The sequence below is a fragment of the Coregonus lavaretus genome (genome assembly GCF_964263955.1).
Source record: "Coregonus lavaretus genome assembly, chromosome: 2".
Classification (NCBI taxonomy): domain Eukaryota; kingdom Metazoa; phylum Chordata; class Actinopteri; order Salmoniformes; family Salmonidae; genus Coregonus; species Coregonus lavaretus.
This window is the reverse complement of record NC_139989.1, coordinates 82342854-82362201: the sequence shown is the minus strand read 5'-3', so window position 1 is coordinate 82362201 and position 19348 is coordinate 82342854. Positions and strand designations below refer to the sequence as shown.

General features: G+C 40.2%; 1 pseudogene across 1 annotated transcript in view; it reads left to right on the top strand.

Moving 5' to 3' along the window:
* The window catches only part of LOC311140884 (NLR family CARD domain-containing protein 3-like), a 475271-nt pseudogene that overhangs the window by 315717 nt on the left and 140206 nt on the right, over window positions 1–19348 (top strand). The gene's annotated exons all lie outside the window — the stretch shown is intronic.

Sequence of the window (19348 nt, the reverse complement as noted above, 5' to 3'; positions counted from 1 at the left end):
AGAGGAGGGAAAAATGGCATGGTTAGTTTTAGACAGCTGTTGAGGATCATTCATTTCTTCCAAGTTGACACACCTAATCTTTTGTGACAGACTTGATTGTGTTCTGTATATTGTGGAGGGGCTGAATCTGCTAGTTTCCACTAGTTCACTAGTTAACCACTGAGCCAGAGAACCGGCCCACATCCAGCAAACTCCGCCCACAGGAGCAAATTTAGTTAGCAAGCTAAAATATCTAGCATGAGATTCGGTAGCGTTCCAACTCAGAGATTACGACACACCTAACATTGAGACAGTAAACCAAACCTTGTATTAATGGACCTAACATTGAGACAGTAAACCAACCCCTGTATTAATGGACCTAACATTGAGACATTAAACCAAACCTTGTATTAATGGACCTAACATTGAGACAGTAAACCAAACCTTGTATTAATGGACCTAACATTGAGACAGTAAACCAACCCTTTTATTAAGAGACGTAACATTGAGACAGTAAACCAACCGTCGTAGTAAGAGACCTAACATTGAAACAGTAAACCAACCGTCGTAGTAAGGGACCTAACATTGAGACAGTAAACCAACCCTTGTATTAATGGACCTAACATTGAGACAGTAAACCAACCGTCGTAGTAAGAGACCTAAAATTGAGACAGTAAACCAACCGTCGTAGTAAGGGACCTAACATTGAGACAGTAAACCAACCCTTGTATTAAGGGACCTAACATTGAGACAGTAAACCAAACCTTGTATTAATGGACCTAACATTGAGACAGTAAACCAACCCTTTTATTAAGGGACGTAACATTGAGACAGTAAACCAACCGTCGTAGTAAGAGACCTAACATTGAGACAGTAAACCAACCGTCGTAGTAAGGGACCTAACATTGAGACAGTAAACCAACCCTTGTATTAATGGACCTAACATTGAGACAGTAAACCAACCGTCGTAGTAAGAGACCTAACATTGAGACAGTAAACCAACCGTCATAGTAAGGGACCTAACATTGAGACAGTAAACCAACCCTTGTATTAAAGGACCTAACATTGAGACAGTAAACCAAACCTTGTATTAATTGACCTAACATTGAGACAGTAAACCAAACCTTGTATTAATGGACCTAACATTGAGACAGTAAACCAACCCCTGTATTAATGGACCTAACATTGAGACAGTAAACCAAACCTTGTATTAATGGACCTAACATTGAGACAGTAAACCAAACCTTGTATTAATGGACCTAACATTGAGACAGTAAACCAACCCTTTTATTAAGGGACGTAACATTGAGACAGTAAACCAACCGTCGTAGTAAGAGACCTAACATTGAGACAGTAAACCAACCGTCGTAGTAAGGGACCTAACATTGAGACAGTAAACCAACCCTTGTATTAATGGACCTAACATTGAGACAGTAAACCAACCGTCGTAGTAAGAGAGCTAACATTGAGACAGTAAACCAACCGTCGTAGTAAGGGACCTAACATTGAGACAGTAAACCAACCCTTGTATTAAGGGACCTAACATTGAGACAGTAAACCAACCCCTGTATTAATGGACCTAACATTGAGACAGTAAACCAAACCTTGTATTAATGGACCTAACATTGAGACAGTAAACCAAACCTTGTATTAATGGACCTAACATTGAGACAGTAAACCAACCCTTTTATTAAGGGACGTAACATTGAGACAGTAAACCAACCGTCGTAGTAAGAGACCTAAAATTGAGACAGTAAACCAACCGTCGTAGTAAGGGACCTAACATTGAGACAGTAAACCAACCCTTGTATTAATGGACCTAACATTGAGACAGTAAACCAACCGTCGTAGTAAGAGACCTAACATTGAGACAGTAAACCAACCGTCGTAGTAAGGGACCTAACATTGAGACAGTAAACCAACCCTTGTATTAAGGGACCTAACATTGAGACAGTAAACCAAACCTTGTATTAATGGACCTAACATTGAGACAGTAAACCAAACCTTGTATTAATGGACCTAAAATGGAGACAGTAAACCAACCGTCGTAGTAAGAGACCTAACATTGAGACAGTAAACCAACCGTCGTAGTAAGGGACCTAACATTGAGACAGTAAACCAACCTTGTATTAAGGGACCTAACATTGAGACAGTAAACCAAACCTTGTATTAAGGGACCTAACATTGAGACAGTAAACCAACCCTTGTATTAATGGACGTGACATTGAGACAGTAAACCAAACCTTGTATTAATGGACCTAACATTGAGACAGTAAACCAAACCTTGTATTAATGGACCTAACATTGAGACAGTAAACCAAACCTTGTATTAATGGACCTAACATTGAGACAGTAAACCAAACCTTGTATTAATGGACCTAACATTGAGACAGTAAACCAAACCTTGTATTAATGGACGTGACATTGAGACAGTAAACCAACCGTCGTAGTAAGAGACCTAACATTGAGACAGTAAACCAACCCTTGTATTAAGGGACCTAACATTGAGACAGTAAACCAAACCTTGTATTAATGGACCTAACATTGAGACAGTAAACCAAACCTTGTATTAATGGACCTAACATTGAGACAGTAAACCAACCGTCGTAGTAAGAGACCTAACATTGAGACAGTAAACCAACCGTCGTAGTAAGGGACCTAACATTGAGACAGTAAACCAACCTTGTATTAAGGGACCTAACATTGAGACAGTAAACCAAACCTTGTATTAATGGACCTAACATTGAGACAGTAAACCAAACCTTGTATTAATGGACCTAACATTGAGACAGTAAACCAACCCTTGTATTAATGGACCTAACATTGAGACAGTAAACCAAACCTTTTATTAAGGGACCTAACATTGAGACAGTAAACCAAACCTTGTATTAAGGGACCTAACATTGAGACGGTAAACCAACCCTTGTATTAATGGACCTGACATTGAGACAGTAAACCAACCCTTGTATTAAGGGACCTAACATTGAGACAGCAAACCAAACCTTGTATTAATGGACCTAACATTGAGACAGTAAACCAAACCTTGTATTAAGGGACCTAACATTGAGACAGTAAACCAACCATTGTATTAATGGACCTACAATTGAGACAGTAAACCAACCCTTGTATTAAGGGACCTAACATTGAGACAGTAAACCAACCCTTGTATTAAGGGACCTAACATTGAGACAGTAAACCAACCCTTGTATTAAGGGACCTAACATTGAGACAGTAAACCAACCCTTGTATTAATGGACCTAACATTGAGACAGTAAACCAAACCTTGTATTAATGGATCTAACATTGAGACAGTAAACCAAACCTTGTATTAAGGGACCTAACATTGAGACAGTAAACCAAACCTTGTATTAAGGGACCTAACATAGAGACAGTAAACCAACCCTTGTATTAATGGACCTAACATTGAGACAGTAAACCAACCCTTGTATTAATGGACCTAACATTGAGACAGTAAACCAACCCTTATATTAATGGACCTAACATTGAGACAGTAAACCAAACCTTGTATTAAGGGACCTAACATAGAGACAGTAAACCAACCCTTGTATTAATGGACCTAACATTGAGACAGTAAACCAAACCTTGTATTAATGGACCTAACATTGAGACAGTAAACCAAACCTTGTATTAAGGGACCTAACATTGAGACAGTAAACCAAACCTTGTATTAATGGACCTAACATTGAGACAGTAAACCAAACCTTGTATTAATGGACCTAACATTGAGACAGTAAACCAAACCTTGTATTAATGGACCTAACATTGAGACAGTAAACCAACCCTTGTATTAAGGGACCTAACATTGAGACAGTAAACCAAACCTTGTATTAATGGACCTAACATTGAGACAGTAAACCAAACCTTGTATTAATGGACCTAACATTGAGACAGTAAACCAACCCTTGTATAAATGGACCTAACATTGAGACAGTAAACCAACCCTTGTATTAATGGACCTAACATTGAGACAGTAAACCAACCCTTGTATTAATGGACCTAACATTGAGACAGTAAACCAAACCTTGTATTAATGGACCTAACATTGAGACAGTAAACCAAACCTTGTATTAAGGGACCTAACATTGAGACAGTAAACCAACCCTTGTATTAATGGACCTAACATTGAGACAGTAAACCAAACCTTGTATTAAGGGACCGTTATGATGAGTTTCTCGGGTATCAAAGAATCAAGGATGCAAGGATATACTGAGACACTTTGTAGACAGTTAATGCAAATGTTTAATGATTGGTACCGGGTTCGTTACAACAATGACCAGAGCTTTGCCCTTGATGTTACGAACTATCTTGAACAAAGAATACTCTACCTTATATACCTCCTATTACCCTCTTCCTGGCATACATCTGGCATGTCTCCATGGGCACTCCCTGTCTTTGGTGTTCATCACTCTTTACCCCAAAGTCAGTATCCTGTCCATCACTCATGCTATCCTAAACATCAGTAATCTCCTTTGACATAATGGAATGTAGACTTCATGGCCCCAAACCACTTATTTAGTAACTCTACCTCTGTCCTAACAACACTATGGCATGACATCATTATACCATAAAAACATCATATCAATCCACTTTTTTTGTTCTTATCTTGTGGTAAGTAAGATCACTTAACCCCCATAAGTTCATATATAACTTTGTGTAAAATACATTCTTCTCCAATCAGTAGTACATACAGTGGGGAGAACAAGTATTTGATACACTGCCGATTTTGCAGGTTTTCCTACTTACAAAGCATGTAGAGGTCTGTAATTTTTATCATATGTACACTTCAACTGTGAGAGACGGAATCTAAAACAAAAATCCAGAAAATCACATTGTATGATTTTTAAGTAATTAATTTGCATTTTATTGCATGACATAAGTATTTGATACATCAGAAAAGCAGAACTTAATATTTGGTACAGAAACTTTTGTTTGCAATTACAGAGATGATACGTTTCCTGTAGGTCTTGACCAGGTTTGCACACTCTTCAGCAGGGATTTTGGCCCACTCCTCCATACAGACCTTCTCCAGATCCTTCAGGTTTTGGGGCTGTCGCTGGGCAATACAGACTTTCAGCTACCTCCAAAGATTTTCTATTGGGTTCAGGTCTGGAGACTAGGCCACTCCAGGACCTTGAGATGCTTCTTATGGAGCCACTCCTTAGTTGCCCTGGCTGTTTGTTTCGGGTCGTTGTCATGCTGGAAGACCCAGCCACGACCCATCTTCATGCTCTTACTGAGGGAAGGAGGTTGTTGGCCAAGATCTCGCGATACATGGCCCAATCCATCCTCCCCTCAATACGGTGCAGTCGTCCTGTCCCCTTTGCAGAAAAGCATCCCCAAAGAATTATGTTTCCACCTCCACGCTTCACGGTTGGGATGGTGTTCTTGGGGTTGTACTCATCCTTCTTCTTCCTCCAAACACGGCGAGTGGAGTTTAGACCAAAAAGCTATATTTTTGTCTCATCAGACCACATGACCTTCTCCCATTCCTCCTCTGGATCATCCAGATGGTCATTGGCAAACTTCAGACGGGCCTGTACATGCGCTGGCTTGAGCAGGGGGACCTTGCGTGCGCTGCAGGATTTTAATTCATGACGGCGTAGTGTGCTACTAATGGTTTTCTTTGAGACTTTGGTCCCAGCTCTCTTTAGGTCATTGACCAGGTCCTGCCGTGTAGTTCTGGGCTGATCCCTCACCTTCCTCATGATCATTGATGCCCCACGAGGTGAGATCTTGCATGGAGCCCCAGATTGAGGGTGATTGACCGTCATCTTGAACTTCTTCCATTTTCTAATAATTGCGCCAACAGTTTTTGCATTCTCACCAAGCTGCTTGCCTATTGTCCTGTAGCCCATCCCAGCCTTGTGCAGGTCTACAGTTTTATCCCTGATGTCCTTACACAGCTCTCTGGTCTTGGTCATTGTGGAGAGGTTGGAGTCTGTTTGATTGAGTGTGTGGACAGGTGTCTTTTATACAGGTAACGAGTTCATACAGGTGCAGTTAATACAGGTAATGAGTGGAGAACAGGAGGGCTTCTTAAAGAAAAACTAACAGGTCTGTGAGAGCCGGAATTCTTACTGGTTGGTAGGTGATCAAATACTTATGTCATGCAATAAAATGCAAATTAATTACTTAAAAATCATACAATGTGATTTTGTGGATTTTTGTTTTAGATTCCGTCTCTCACAGTTGAAGTGTACCTATGATATAAATTACAGACCTCTACATGCTTTGTAAGTAGGAAAACTTGCAAAATCGGCAGTGTATCAAATACTTGTTCTCCCCACTGTATATCTCTGCCTAGATCCTAAACTATGCTAGATAACTGAGAATTGACCCCTTCCACCTTCTATACCTGAATCCAACCTGATTCTCCATATATTTAATCAACAAAGGTATAAATTCCCAGTCATCTATCTTATGTGATATCAAACCTCTCAAACCTCTATAAACTCAGTCTGAGTAAAAGATAAACAGATAATTTACTACTATATATTCATGCTAATAATCTATGTAGTCAAAACCTTATTTTTATATATAAGGAAAAATCCCACAGACATCCTCCCTTTTAAAATGACCCCTTTTTCTGATACACCCCAAAGAAAGAAACATCCATAGAAATAAATTGTGACCATCATGACATCATCCATACAAAACAATTCTACATAACCATTACAAAATTACATGAAACTATAATCTGAACACATGAATATAAAAATAACAAAAACATCCATCTTCCTCATCCATGCGCTGTCAGAGGACCCCCAAGCTTATCACTGGTCACCTGGGGGATCTATCTGATCGACTGAGATCGCCATCTGTCCACCTCTTCTTCCTGTAAACTTTAATTCCATGTCATACAATTCCACCTTAACATTCCCATTCCTCAATCAACATTATTAATGGACTCTGAACTGTAACAAGATGACAAAGAATAATAATTAGTCCTCTCCCTCCTTGTATTACCATTAACTGACACATCTCTAACTGTAATAACTGGCATGTTAGTAATCGTTTGTACAGATCTTAAAATCAATCCCCGAAAAATTGGAAACAACACCCCATAACTATGGCTGTAATGATTACTATGGCCACTAGAGGACCTAGAATACTGCCATCCATGTTCCTATGGAATTACCACTAAAACAACCTTTAAAAAACTTCAACAACATTCAAATTACCATATCCTCCTAATCTTAATATAATAGCCTCCAAATCTATGTGATTATCAATTACACATTCTAATGATTAACATCTCAGACCCAATTGCTTAACAACCCATGATTGTTAAAATATACAATGTTAAACTACGCCTTTGTCCTCCTAATATACCTGATATAACATACACATTATACCACTCTATTATCACTCCCTGTTACATCATCACATCCCTAGACTATTCCTGGTTTAATAATTCAACCAAATTCACATCATATGAAAATATCCTAACCCCATGATAGGAACCAATTATTTACTTTCCTATCAACATAGATATTTACCACTCTAAACATCCATATCAATATCACCCAATACTTCAAATCTATATCATTACTAATATGATAATACTTTAACCCAATTAATCAACATATTCATGATTTCATTCACAATCCTCACCTTAACTTCCATGTTTCAAACAGTATGAGTCAACAATGTCTATTCAATAAATCATATAAATGTATCCTAAGACATGACCTTAATGTATCACTGTTTAAACCCCTAATATATATAGAAAACATTTATATGCTTATACAGACTAATAATTCACTTAAATCACTCATTAATCTTATAAATTATAACCAACCAAATGACTGAACTCAACCAAATTTAAAATGACAATTCTTATTCACTTTATCCTTATCACTGAAAATGAAAACTCTCAACTTAATCACCCATTACAACTTTCAGAATGTATACTTATATTAACATACATTATAAACATTCAGAATTCAATTATGACTTTCCTCATCCTGAAAATAAATACAGATCATTATCTCAATGCATTCTCAATACTATCACTTTAGCAGTGTATATACCTACTATCATCTCCAGATCGTCAGTTTCCTCGTAGCCATCTGTAGCATCGGTTGACCTGATACCTGTTCAATCTCCCCTCTATCCATACCTCCGTTGGTGTAGACCTTCACTTATCAGCGTACCAATAGTCTCTGCTGCAAAAACACACAGACAAAACAAAACAATGCTCCGCCGAAGCGGTGCCACCTTCCTCCTCTGCGTTAGAAAAGTCCTACAATGGTCCATATAGATCTAGGAATCTCTCTCTCTTACTTGGCCCTCCATCAAGGTAGCCATCAACCCCTATTACTAACCTTCCCACTTGGGTGTTGTCCATCAATTACTTACTTAATCCTTTACCACCACATAGTGGTGGGCGGCAGGTAGCTTAGTGGGTAAGAGCGTTGTGCCAGTAACCGAAAGGTCGCTGGTTCTAATCCCCGAGCCGACTAGGTGAAAAATCTGTCGATGTGCCCTTAAGCAAGGCACTTAACCCTAATTGCTCATGTAAGTCGCTCTGGATAAGAGCGTCTGCTAAATGACTAAAATGTAAAATGTATAGTCTCCAAGTCGCAGAAAATGTCCAGATTCTCCTGGTAGGTCTGGCAGACAAACCTTCACCTTTTCAAAAGAAAGTCTGCCTATCATTGTTAGTTGAGACACAGCATGCTACTTCATCCTGTCTTCTTATCAGTCCTGATAAGCCTTTTATATTAGGAAGTACACATTCTCAGTTTGTTACCTGTATAAAAGACACCTGTCCACAGAAGCAATCAATCAATCAGATTCCAAACTCTCCACCATGGCCAAGACCAAAGAGCTCTCCAAGGATGTCAGGGACAAGATTGTAGACCTACACAAGGCTGGAATGGGCTACAAGACCATCGCCAAGCAGCTAGGTGAGAAGGTGACAACAGTTGGTGCGATTATTCGCAAATGGAAGAAACAGCAGCAGGGGATCAAATACCTTTTTCCCTCACTGTATGTGTGTATATATGTGTGTATATATGTATATATATGTATATGTATATATATATATGTCTATATATATATGTGTGTATATGTATGTGTATGTGTATTATCTCCCGAGTGGCGCAGTGGTCTACTAGAGGTCCTGGTTCAAATCCAGGCTCTGTCGTAGCCGGCCGCAACCGGGAGACCCATGGGGCGGCGTACAATTGGCCCAGCGTCGTCCAGGGTAGGGGAGGGAATGGCCGGCAGGGATGTAGCTCAGTTGGTAGAGCATGGCGTTTGCAATGCCAGGGTTGTGGGTTCGATTCCCACGGGGGGCCAGTATGGAGAAAAAAATAAAATAATGTATGCACTCACTCACTCTGGATAAGAGCGTCTGCTAAATGACGTAAATGTAAATATGTGTGTGTGTGTATATATATAAAAAACATGGGGGACTGGAAGTGATGCAGACAATTACATTGATGGAAGATACAATCTATCTGCAATATTAAGCTGATCTACCCCCTTAAAAAAAACAAATAAATAAAATAATAATATTAATTACCTGAAAATTGTATGTCATCCAGTCTTAAAATGTCTGCAAAAACCAAATATTGAAATACTGTTAAATATTTAAAAACCCATTGTTATCCATTGAGTGAATTGTTATCCATTGAGAGAGGGATATAGAATAGTATACTAACGTGCTAGGTAATTTATTTCTACAACTGTGATGTAACTGATCATCCACTAGGTGGAGCCAGTGGTCCACTCTTGATTAGACACTTCACATAAAATAGAACTTTGTTTGGTAAAAACAGTAGGATAAATACATATGTAGGTAGATATATATATATATATATATATATATATATATATATATATATATATATATATATATATATATATATATATAATATATAATATTATACTAACATTCTAGATACACACACACACACACACACACACATTATCAATTGACTAGTAATTTTTCTATAACTGTGATGTAACTGTATATCCACTAGGTAGAGCCAGTGGTCCACTCTTGAGTAGAGACTTGGTTTGGCATGCATTTTCATAGGTTCTGAGACACCTTGAGACATGTCACATAAAATTGACATTTGTTTGGTATAAACAGTAGGATATATACATATGTAGGTAGAGTCCATTCTCGTTTAAAAAAATCAATAACACAACATCACTCATTCATTATATACTATATCATTTTATACAATACATTATTAAAAACATTCATTTATAATATACAGCATAAATAATATATATATATATATATATATATATATGCATAGTTAGATATAGAAGCCTTCATCATATTGAAAATTCAACTCACCTTCAAAATGCTCCATGAGGAATAAATGATTCAAGGAGTCTCTTTAAGATGTATGTCTTCAGGCCTTCTGGTCCTCTGGGTCTTTTTTCTTGGTTGACTGAGACATCCCACGGACGGTCTTTTATGGGGTCAAATGGATCTGTTTAGGTTAGCAGTAAAACGGGACATCTTAAAGAATACAGTTACCTTTTTTGTTTTTAATTGACTGAGACATCCACTGGACATTCCATCCTCGGACGCCTCCCCCCCCCCCCCCCCCCCCAAACAGGTTTAAAAAAGTAGTTTCAAAGACACTTGGGGGACCCCGTGTGTACATTCAGTTCCGTTGACCATTAAAATATGGATAGCTGACAACTCTTTCTAAAAGGGTAAACAGGTTTACAAAACAGTTGTTTTAAAGAAACACCACACACGCTCACACACACACACAACCCAAAGAACCAGTGGCTCTTGTGTAGAGAGAGAGAGAGAGAGAGAGAGAGAGAGAGAGAGAGAGAGAGAGAGAGAGAGAGAGAGAGAGAGAGAGAGAGAGAGAGAGAGAGAGAGAGAGAGAGAGAGAGAGAGAGAGAGAGAGAGAGAGAGAGAGAGAGAGAGAGAGAGAGAGAGAGAGAGAGAGAGAGAGAGAGAGAGAGAGAGATAGATAGATAGATAGATAGATAGATAGATAGATAGATAGATAGATAGATAGATAGATAGATAGATAGATAGATAGATAGATAGATAGATAGATAGATAGATAGATAGATAGATAGATAGATAGATAGATAGATAGATAGATAGATAGATAGATAGATAGATAGATAGGGGAGGGACGGAGAAAGAGAGAGAGAGCTGTAATTCATTGAAGGTAAATACAATTTTCTTTCAAACCTTTTATTTTCTTTTAAAATGTTGCTACAGAAATGGAAGCATTTATATACAAGTTATTAAAGTTCACTAAACAATATTGAATATTAAACTATGACACTAATGTTTACTACTAAACCTTTATATGGATCATAAACTGTATTATTACACAATACTACACCTTACTAAACAATACATGTTTAAATGTATAATTATTTTTTTTTTAAAATTCTTAGAAAAATGTATAATTATTATAATAATCATAATTTTTCTCCTTTTCAGGGGCCTTTTGTAACCCGACACCCCCATCAGTCTCCAAATCCCCGTCTTCAAGCAGTGAGGGACTCAGACGTTGCCTCTTCCACCAGGCTCTCCATGGCCTTCAAGGTTTCGCATGTTTTCTTTTCGATGATAGATCAACCTTCTTGCCGATAAGCCCAAGTTCTGTCTTGAGGACAGAAGGGACCATCTTCGTAAATGTTCACGATGGTGGAAAAACTGTTGCACTTGTTTCATCATATCAAGCACCTTAAACCAAACTCGCCACTTGAAGCTAAAGACAGGCACAAAATAGTTGACCTCTTTGCAAGCGTTTGAAAATACATACGAACTAACAGATTGGGTGGCATTTGCGCTATTGAATTTAGAACAACCTAAAATTGTCACTTTGGAGTCTGGACTCTACGCTACTGAAGAGTTTCGTATGACTTTCAAATCATCTGGCCCACAGACTTCCTCTTCCAATGCGTACCCAGGCAGGGATGTTCCATTCAGGGCCTTTTAGATCTGACATAGAGCAAGTCTTATCTTAAGTCATTCCCTCATGCGAAACGCAGGAGAAAAACTCCTGCGGTTTTTGGCTGAAAAAGGTTGTTGAGACAGCTGTGTGTGAAAATCTTCACTGTTGAATCGTCCGGTTGGCCTCCACTCATATCAATCCCGCCATTAAAACAATCAGGTGCATCACAAAGAATGGCATCGATGGTTTTGTCCTTGTGGCCCAGACATGAAGGACACAACACACCTAGAATTGGTCTAGGAGACGTGTTTTCTGGAGTTTTCTGTGGTTCATCTCTCTTGAGGTTTCTTGTCGCTCGTAGTGTTCACAGGACAAGTCTAACAGTTACTTATACTCAGGCAGACCTACCCGGAAATTACTTTTTCATTCTACAAGGGGTCACAAGCTCACTACACAGCAGCTCCATAAATTCACTACAAAAATTCCCAACTGTTTCACATTTTTCAAACAGTTCAAACTTTAAGTTCAACTAGGTCAGTACACGACACATCAATCACCAGTCCATTACTTTGTATTTCAAACATGTTGTAGAGGGTTCTTTGCACAGTGCTGATATTCTCTTATTCTTAAACAACCTTTAAACTTTAGAAAATGACACGGCTTCTGAGTATATGTAAAATATCTTTAGTTATGCAATTGCAGGCAGAAGTTAATACAGAGTCAACAGGATTTGTATCGCTCTTCATAAGTTCTGCAAATTGTCCAAGACAATCTCTGCTTTTCATCCAAGCACACCCCTCCCTGGCAGATCAGGAGCCACCATGTTTTCTTCTTGTGGCTGTGTGGAAGCAACGAGAAATTGAAACAATCCCGGTCTACCTGTTCCTCCAGTTGATCTCTATCCCATGTCCTTGACTACACGCCCAGACCAGCTGCAGGGAGCTGGAGGGAACCATCCTTACCAAAAGCACAGCATTGGTAGTTAAGAAATGTCTCTACTATTGTTAATCATATTAATTGTTAACTATTAATATTTAACAAATCAGGTAAATATGTGCTCTTTCTCTCACAGCATAATATATCATATATTCCCCATCAATGTGCTTTACTTCAAAGAAAAAGCTGCACTATCAAGTTACATAAGCACACCCTAAATAGTGAAGAGAACGTCCGGACAGGATGTCCTTAAAAGGTCATAAACACAGGACACAGGAAAACTCACCAATCACTTTTTGACAGCAACCGTCTACTATATTCTCTCTCACAGGAGTCTGTGAAACAAGACAGTTGGAGATTGAAACATTGTATGTGTATTCCCTTCCCCCAACTGCTCTGTTCACTCAGACAAACAAACCAGACTGCAGTTTCCTACGCAAGAATTGACTTCAAATCCTAAATTACTTGATATCTTTCAGAAATACATAATTCCCCCCCCCCCCCCAGAGGAGGAGTGCTGTCTAGGATCAGGTCCCCCCTGTCCATTTAATCTGTTTCATTATGATCTAAAAGTCAAAACTGATCCCAGATCAGTACTCCTACTCTTTATGAATACTGTCACAGGTGACTTCTCAAGATGAGGCTCATGATTTATAAGTAATATTCTTTAAGAATCAATTAATATCATTAATTGAACTGCTTTGCCATGAACAGATCTGTGAGGTCTTAACTTAAAGGTGCTATATAGACTTTATGGTCATTTAAATGGGGTTGAACATTCATCCCATCAGATTGTATAAAGGATTTTATGAGTTCAGAAAAATACTGACTTGGAAGCAGCTCTCTGACCTCACCCTGCTGAAACACACTCAAGTAAAGACCACATAGCTACAGTTATATGCTTTTCTGTTTTTACCCACTTTTACAGCCAATGAATGGACTGGTATCAATATGAATCAGTGGAATAAACAGACTAGTTAACCATGAATAATCTCCCCCCCCCCCCCCCCCCTCATAATTCCATAGGTCTATAGGAGTGTCCCAGGTTTTCATTACAACCATTTCTAGTGCATATTGTATATGGTTTCAATATTTTACTATCAGATTTGATAAATAACAGATTATAACATGAAAAGCTCAGTGTTGATTTTAAATATAAACATTAACAGTCCACAAAAAGGGTGTGTAAAACATTATGTTGGCTTGGCTGATAAAAAGGGTAGATTGAATTTCTCTTGGCAGTTGTGGCTCCCAGGTCTACAGCCAATCAAGGACTAGCTACCCATCCCCCACTGCTGCTCTCACCCCCCACCCCCCACCCCATCCCCTGACATGCTGGACTCTCAGGTTCTGTTCAATAAAGTGCAGCACAGCACAGTACAGTACAACTTTATTAGTCCATGTTACAGGGAACAAAGGGAATTTGTCTTTCTGAAGGGGTTGGTCACAGATCTGCCAATTCAGATCAAATCCCACGTTTTGTTGTCTGACTCAGGACTCAAACCAGTGACCTTTCAGTTACTGGACTAATTCTCTAACTTCCACCTCCTAACACTTCTAGCATGGGCTTCCTAGGCAAAGTTCCTTTTACACTATCCCATGTGTGTAGAAAACATGAGTCTGTCTCATGATCTGGTAATGAGGTAGTCCTGCCTTCAACTTCAAAATCAGTGTCACCCTCAGGTCAAGAGGGCATTACCTCTTGGTCTAATGGTCAAGACACTGGTTTTTCCCATGGGACACCTGGGTACAGATCCCGCCCATGAAATGTGCACACCTCTCCCAAGGCACCATTCCACTGCTTCCACCAATGTAGTGTTTTTTTGCAAACAGCAACGGTGTAATGCCCCTTTCGTCTCAAACCCGGTTCTCCCTGCCCGTAGGCAAATAAATATATTGTAGTGAATTCAGGGGGTAGCCCCAAACAGGTTTTGAACCTGGGTCCATCAACTGTTAAGCCAACACCTTAAGCGTGTTAGGTTCTAAATGAACCTAGTAAAACTCAGGGACGTTTAGTAAAGCTCAAACCAAGTTTATTCACCCGTTGGATCATACAGCTGCATAAGACAAAGAACATATTCACACAAGCACTGGTATTTAACCCTTTCTCCTATGCTGAGCCCCTCCTTCCACATCTGAACAGCCAATACACCTCTGTTGCTATCCGGAAGATTAGTGATATATGTTCTTCCTCACTTCATCTAACCTGACCTCTGCCCAAATTGCTCACTCCTCCCCAACTCACGGCTGTCATGTTGACTTGTACCAGACTGTGTCTCTTCTCCTCCAATAGGATCCCTGATGACTAACAATAACATATCCTGACAGAATGGAAACGTTATACATTCCCCTCTCTCCCTCAGTGACATGAATAAGTCTATTTCATGTTTAGAAGTCAGAACCCAACAAGCGCTACGCCAAGAGGTCCGAACCTCTCGATGATGTGGCTAGGTGTTGGATTAAGGTCGCTACATTACCCCCTTCCTTGGGGAGAGAATGCCCCCACACTTCTTTATAGCAAGTCTCTCACGTGTACATGCCTCTTTGATGGCCTCACAGGCACTATCCCACTTCTGACACCAATGTAACGAATTAAGGGATAGCTCCAACCGGGACTCTAACCCGGGTCCAGCGACTATCAAGCCAACACCTTATCCATTACACCAAGAGATCAGAAGGTGTTAATTGGTAGGTGTTGGGTTCAGCTTGCTACAGTATATACTTATATAGGGCAATGTGTGATCTGGGAGCGGCAGCACTACCACTAGTGCTCCTGACACAGCCTAACACAATCTTTACCTTCTGAACCTTAAAAACTGACCTAAAGTCAGATACATTGAGACAAACCACCATGTGAGCAGCAAGTGTAGGGTTAATGGAGTGAAGTGGGGGATGGGTAGGACCACCAGTATCAACTATATGTCTATGAATGCATTACTATTAATGCGTTACTAAAACGGATGGATGCTCTTCATCAACACCTGTGAAACTAGATATCAGCAATCAATCAACAAGACAAATGAAATGGAGCAAATGAAGACATTAGAACTGCTAAAGGTCAGATATTATATTCTGACACCAATTTCCTACTGGTAGATTTTGTACATGATCTGTCAATCCTGAGAGCAACGCTCTCTCTCCTCCTCTTCCCCCATCTCTCTTTGCTGGGGTGAAGTTTCCCCTAGATACAGATCTAGGATCAGCTTCCCCTCCCCCAAACCTAACAAGGATCATTACTGGGAGGAATTTAAACCTGATCCAAAGCCAGTGTCTATTTGGGAAACTTGTCCCCTCCCCCACAACTCTACATGTGGATGCTGCTTCCTCCATCTCACCATGTTCACAAAGAAAACGGCAGTGTATTTCAGCTGTAAGTATTTTGAAGTTACTAGCTATATTATTTGAATTGAATTTACCTAGCTTAATTTATTATTCAACCAGTAGAGAGGCCTCTGTGTAGTTGGAGAAACATACTCTTTACCCCAGGTCTCCTTGAGATGACCAGTAGAGGCCTCTGTGTAGTTGGAGAAAAATACTCTTTACAGATGAGCTTTGGGTTTCTAGGTATGTTTAGACCCAGGTAAGGTAAGTGATCATGCACCACTTTAAAAGGTATCCTCTCTAGCTCACTTGTTGTACAATTATCTGAGATAAACATGAGGTCACTTTTTCCCCAATGTATTGAATTTCCAGATAGTTTGCCAAATGAATTGATTAAGGCTAGTAGGTTAGGGACAGAGGCTACTGGGTCTGAGAGGTATAAAAGCACATCGTTTGCATATAACGAAATGATGCTTTCTATGTTTCCTACTTTAAGACCTTGGATATTAGGATGATCCCTTATTTGTATCGCCAGGGGTTCAAGGGAGACAGCGAAGAGCAGAGGACTGAGTGGGCAACCCTGCTGGACAGATCTAGGTAGTTCAAAGGGACTGGATTTGTCTCTGTTGGTCAGAATAGAGGATGTTGGGCAGGCGATCTCCTCCAGTCACATGTCATTCCCTTTTGTTTTATGGCAGACTCATATGAAATAATATGACCTCTCATAACCACTTGAAAAGGTTCCTATAGTGTAGAATCAGATACCACTCCTGTGTCATTAGTCTTTGGCTTGGATGCATATTTGATGTGGTTGAAATACTGTCATCTTTTATGATGCTGATAAAGACAGGGGCCGTCTGTTAAGGTGCTAACTGCACAGTGTAGCTACAGGTTATACACTGAGTGGACTAAATATTCACAACACTGTTATGACCAGTTTCTCTGGTATCTCGTCCTTCAGGATGTAAGAGAGTAGTCGACCACTTAGATGGAGAGTTGATTCATTGTTATTTAATGGTTACAGTCCTGGATTCAATGACAAGCGGTACGGGCTTAGCCTCTTGTCATCTGCATGACTTCCATAGAAAACCTCTCAGTTTATATAATGCTCTCCGAGCTACTTCCATCCCACAGTTGCCAACCATTATTGAGTGTCACTCATCTCCTACAATAGGATCCCCGTACATAGTATCGTGTGGCACCCAGAGCCAGGCCATTCCATCACGTACTCTTTCTAAGATTAGCAACAGTGGCCCCTAATCTATCTTGGCACGCCGACCTTCTGGCCCCCCATCCGTGACCGACACAACACATGGCGTGTCCTTCTCCTCTCTCTCACCTACAGCTGATGACTTTAAAGACATTAATAAATGCTCTATCAAAAGACGTTATATCAAACACCTTCCTAATATTGAGTTACCTCCCCACTTTTGCCCTCAGAATAGCCTCAATTCGTCGGGGCATGGACTCTACAAGGTGTTGAAAGCGTTCCACAGGCATACTGGCCCATGTTGACGCCAATTCTTCCCACAGTTGTGTCAAGTTGGCTGGATGTCCTTTGGTTAATGTACCATGAGCGTGAAAAACCCAGCAGCGTTGCAGTTCTTGACACAAACCGGTGTGCCTGGCACCTACTACCATACCCCGTTTGAAGCCACATAAATATTTTGTCTTGCCCATTCACCCTCTGAATGGCACACACACACAATCCATGTCTCAATTGTCTCCAGGCTGAAACATCCTTCTTTAACTGTCCCGTCCCCTTCATCTACAAGTGACATCAATAAGGGATCATAGCTTTCACCTGGATTCACCTGCTCAGTCTGTCATGGAAAGAGCAGGTGTCCTTAATGTTTTGTCCACTTAGTGTAAATTGCACAATAATGATCCATTGATGGATTTTCTTATGTAGTCTATTGTTTTCTCTGTATTGAACCTGCCTGCCACCCACCCGCCTGGGGACTGTGGGTTATGAGACAACCCCCGCATCACTAGCTTGCATGTTCTGCAGCCTTGTAGAGATAGGGAGGGGATGACTGGGAGGCAGGTTGGCATTTATTGTCATGAATCTTGCCCTGGAGGCAGTTCTGCAAAGTGGTCACTAGCTGGCACAGGCATAAAGTAATAATATCTGATTTTAATGCTAACCTTAACCTCACTGCTAATCCTTACCTTAAATTAAGACCATAAAACACAATTAATTTCCACAAATGTTTACGATATAGCCAATATTGACTTTGCAGCTGTCATATCTATAGGAAATTGTGCAGTTCTGCCTCCAGGGCAAGATTCATGACAAAAGTCGACCTGCGACTGGGAAAGGGAATGTAAAATCGATAACTAAATTGTTTTGACAATTAAAGTGCTTTTTATTATGAAAAGTACAATATATCCATGTACAATTTGTTTTTCAACATAAAATATATACAACAAATTATCACAAAAAAATGATCTCATTGGTATTTTAGCAGTGTTATTGTAAGAGTTTACATTTTTAAACAGAGGATACATCTACAACTCATCCAGAACGCTGCAGCCCGTCTGGTGTTCAACCTTCCCAAGTTCAGAGGATACATCTACAACTTATCCAGAACGCTGCAGCCCGTCTGGTGTTCAACCTTCCCAAGTTCAGAGGATACATCTACAACTTATCCAGAACGCTGCAGCCCGTCTGGTGTTCAACCTTCCCAAGTTCAGAGGATACATCTACAACTTATCCAGAACGCTGCAGCCCGTCTGGTGATCAACCTTCCCAAGTTCAGAGGATACATCTACAACTTATCCAGAACGCTGCAGCCCGTCTGGTGTTCAACCTTCCCAACTTCTCTCATGTCACCCCGCTCGTCCGCACACTCCACTGGCTTCCACTTGCATCTACTACAAGACCATGGTGCTTGCCTACGGAGCTGTGAGGGGAACGGCACCTCCTTACCTTCAGGCTCTGATCAGACCCTACACCCAAACGAGGGCACTACGTTCATCCACCTCTGGCCTGCTAGCCCCCCTACCTCTACGGAAGCCCAGTTCCCGCTCAGCCCAGTCAAAGCTATTCGCTGCTCTGGCACCCCAATGGTGGAACAAGCTCCCCCACAACGCCAGGACAGCAGAGTCACTGACCACCTTCCGGAGACACTTGAAACCCTACCTCTTTAAGGAATACCTGGAATAGTATAAAAGTAATCATTCTG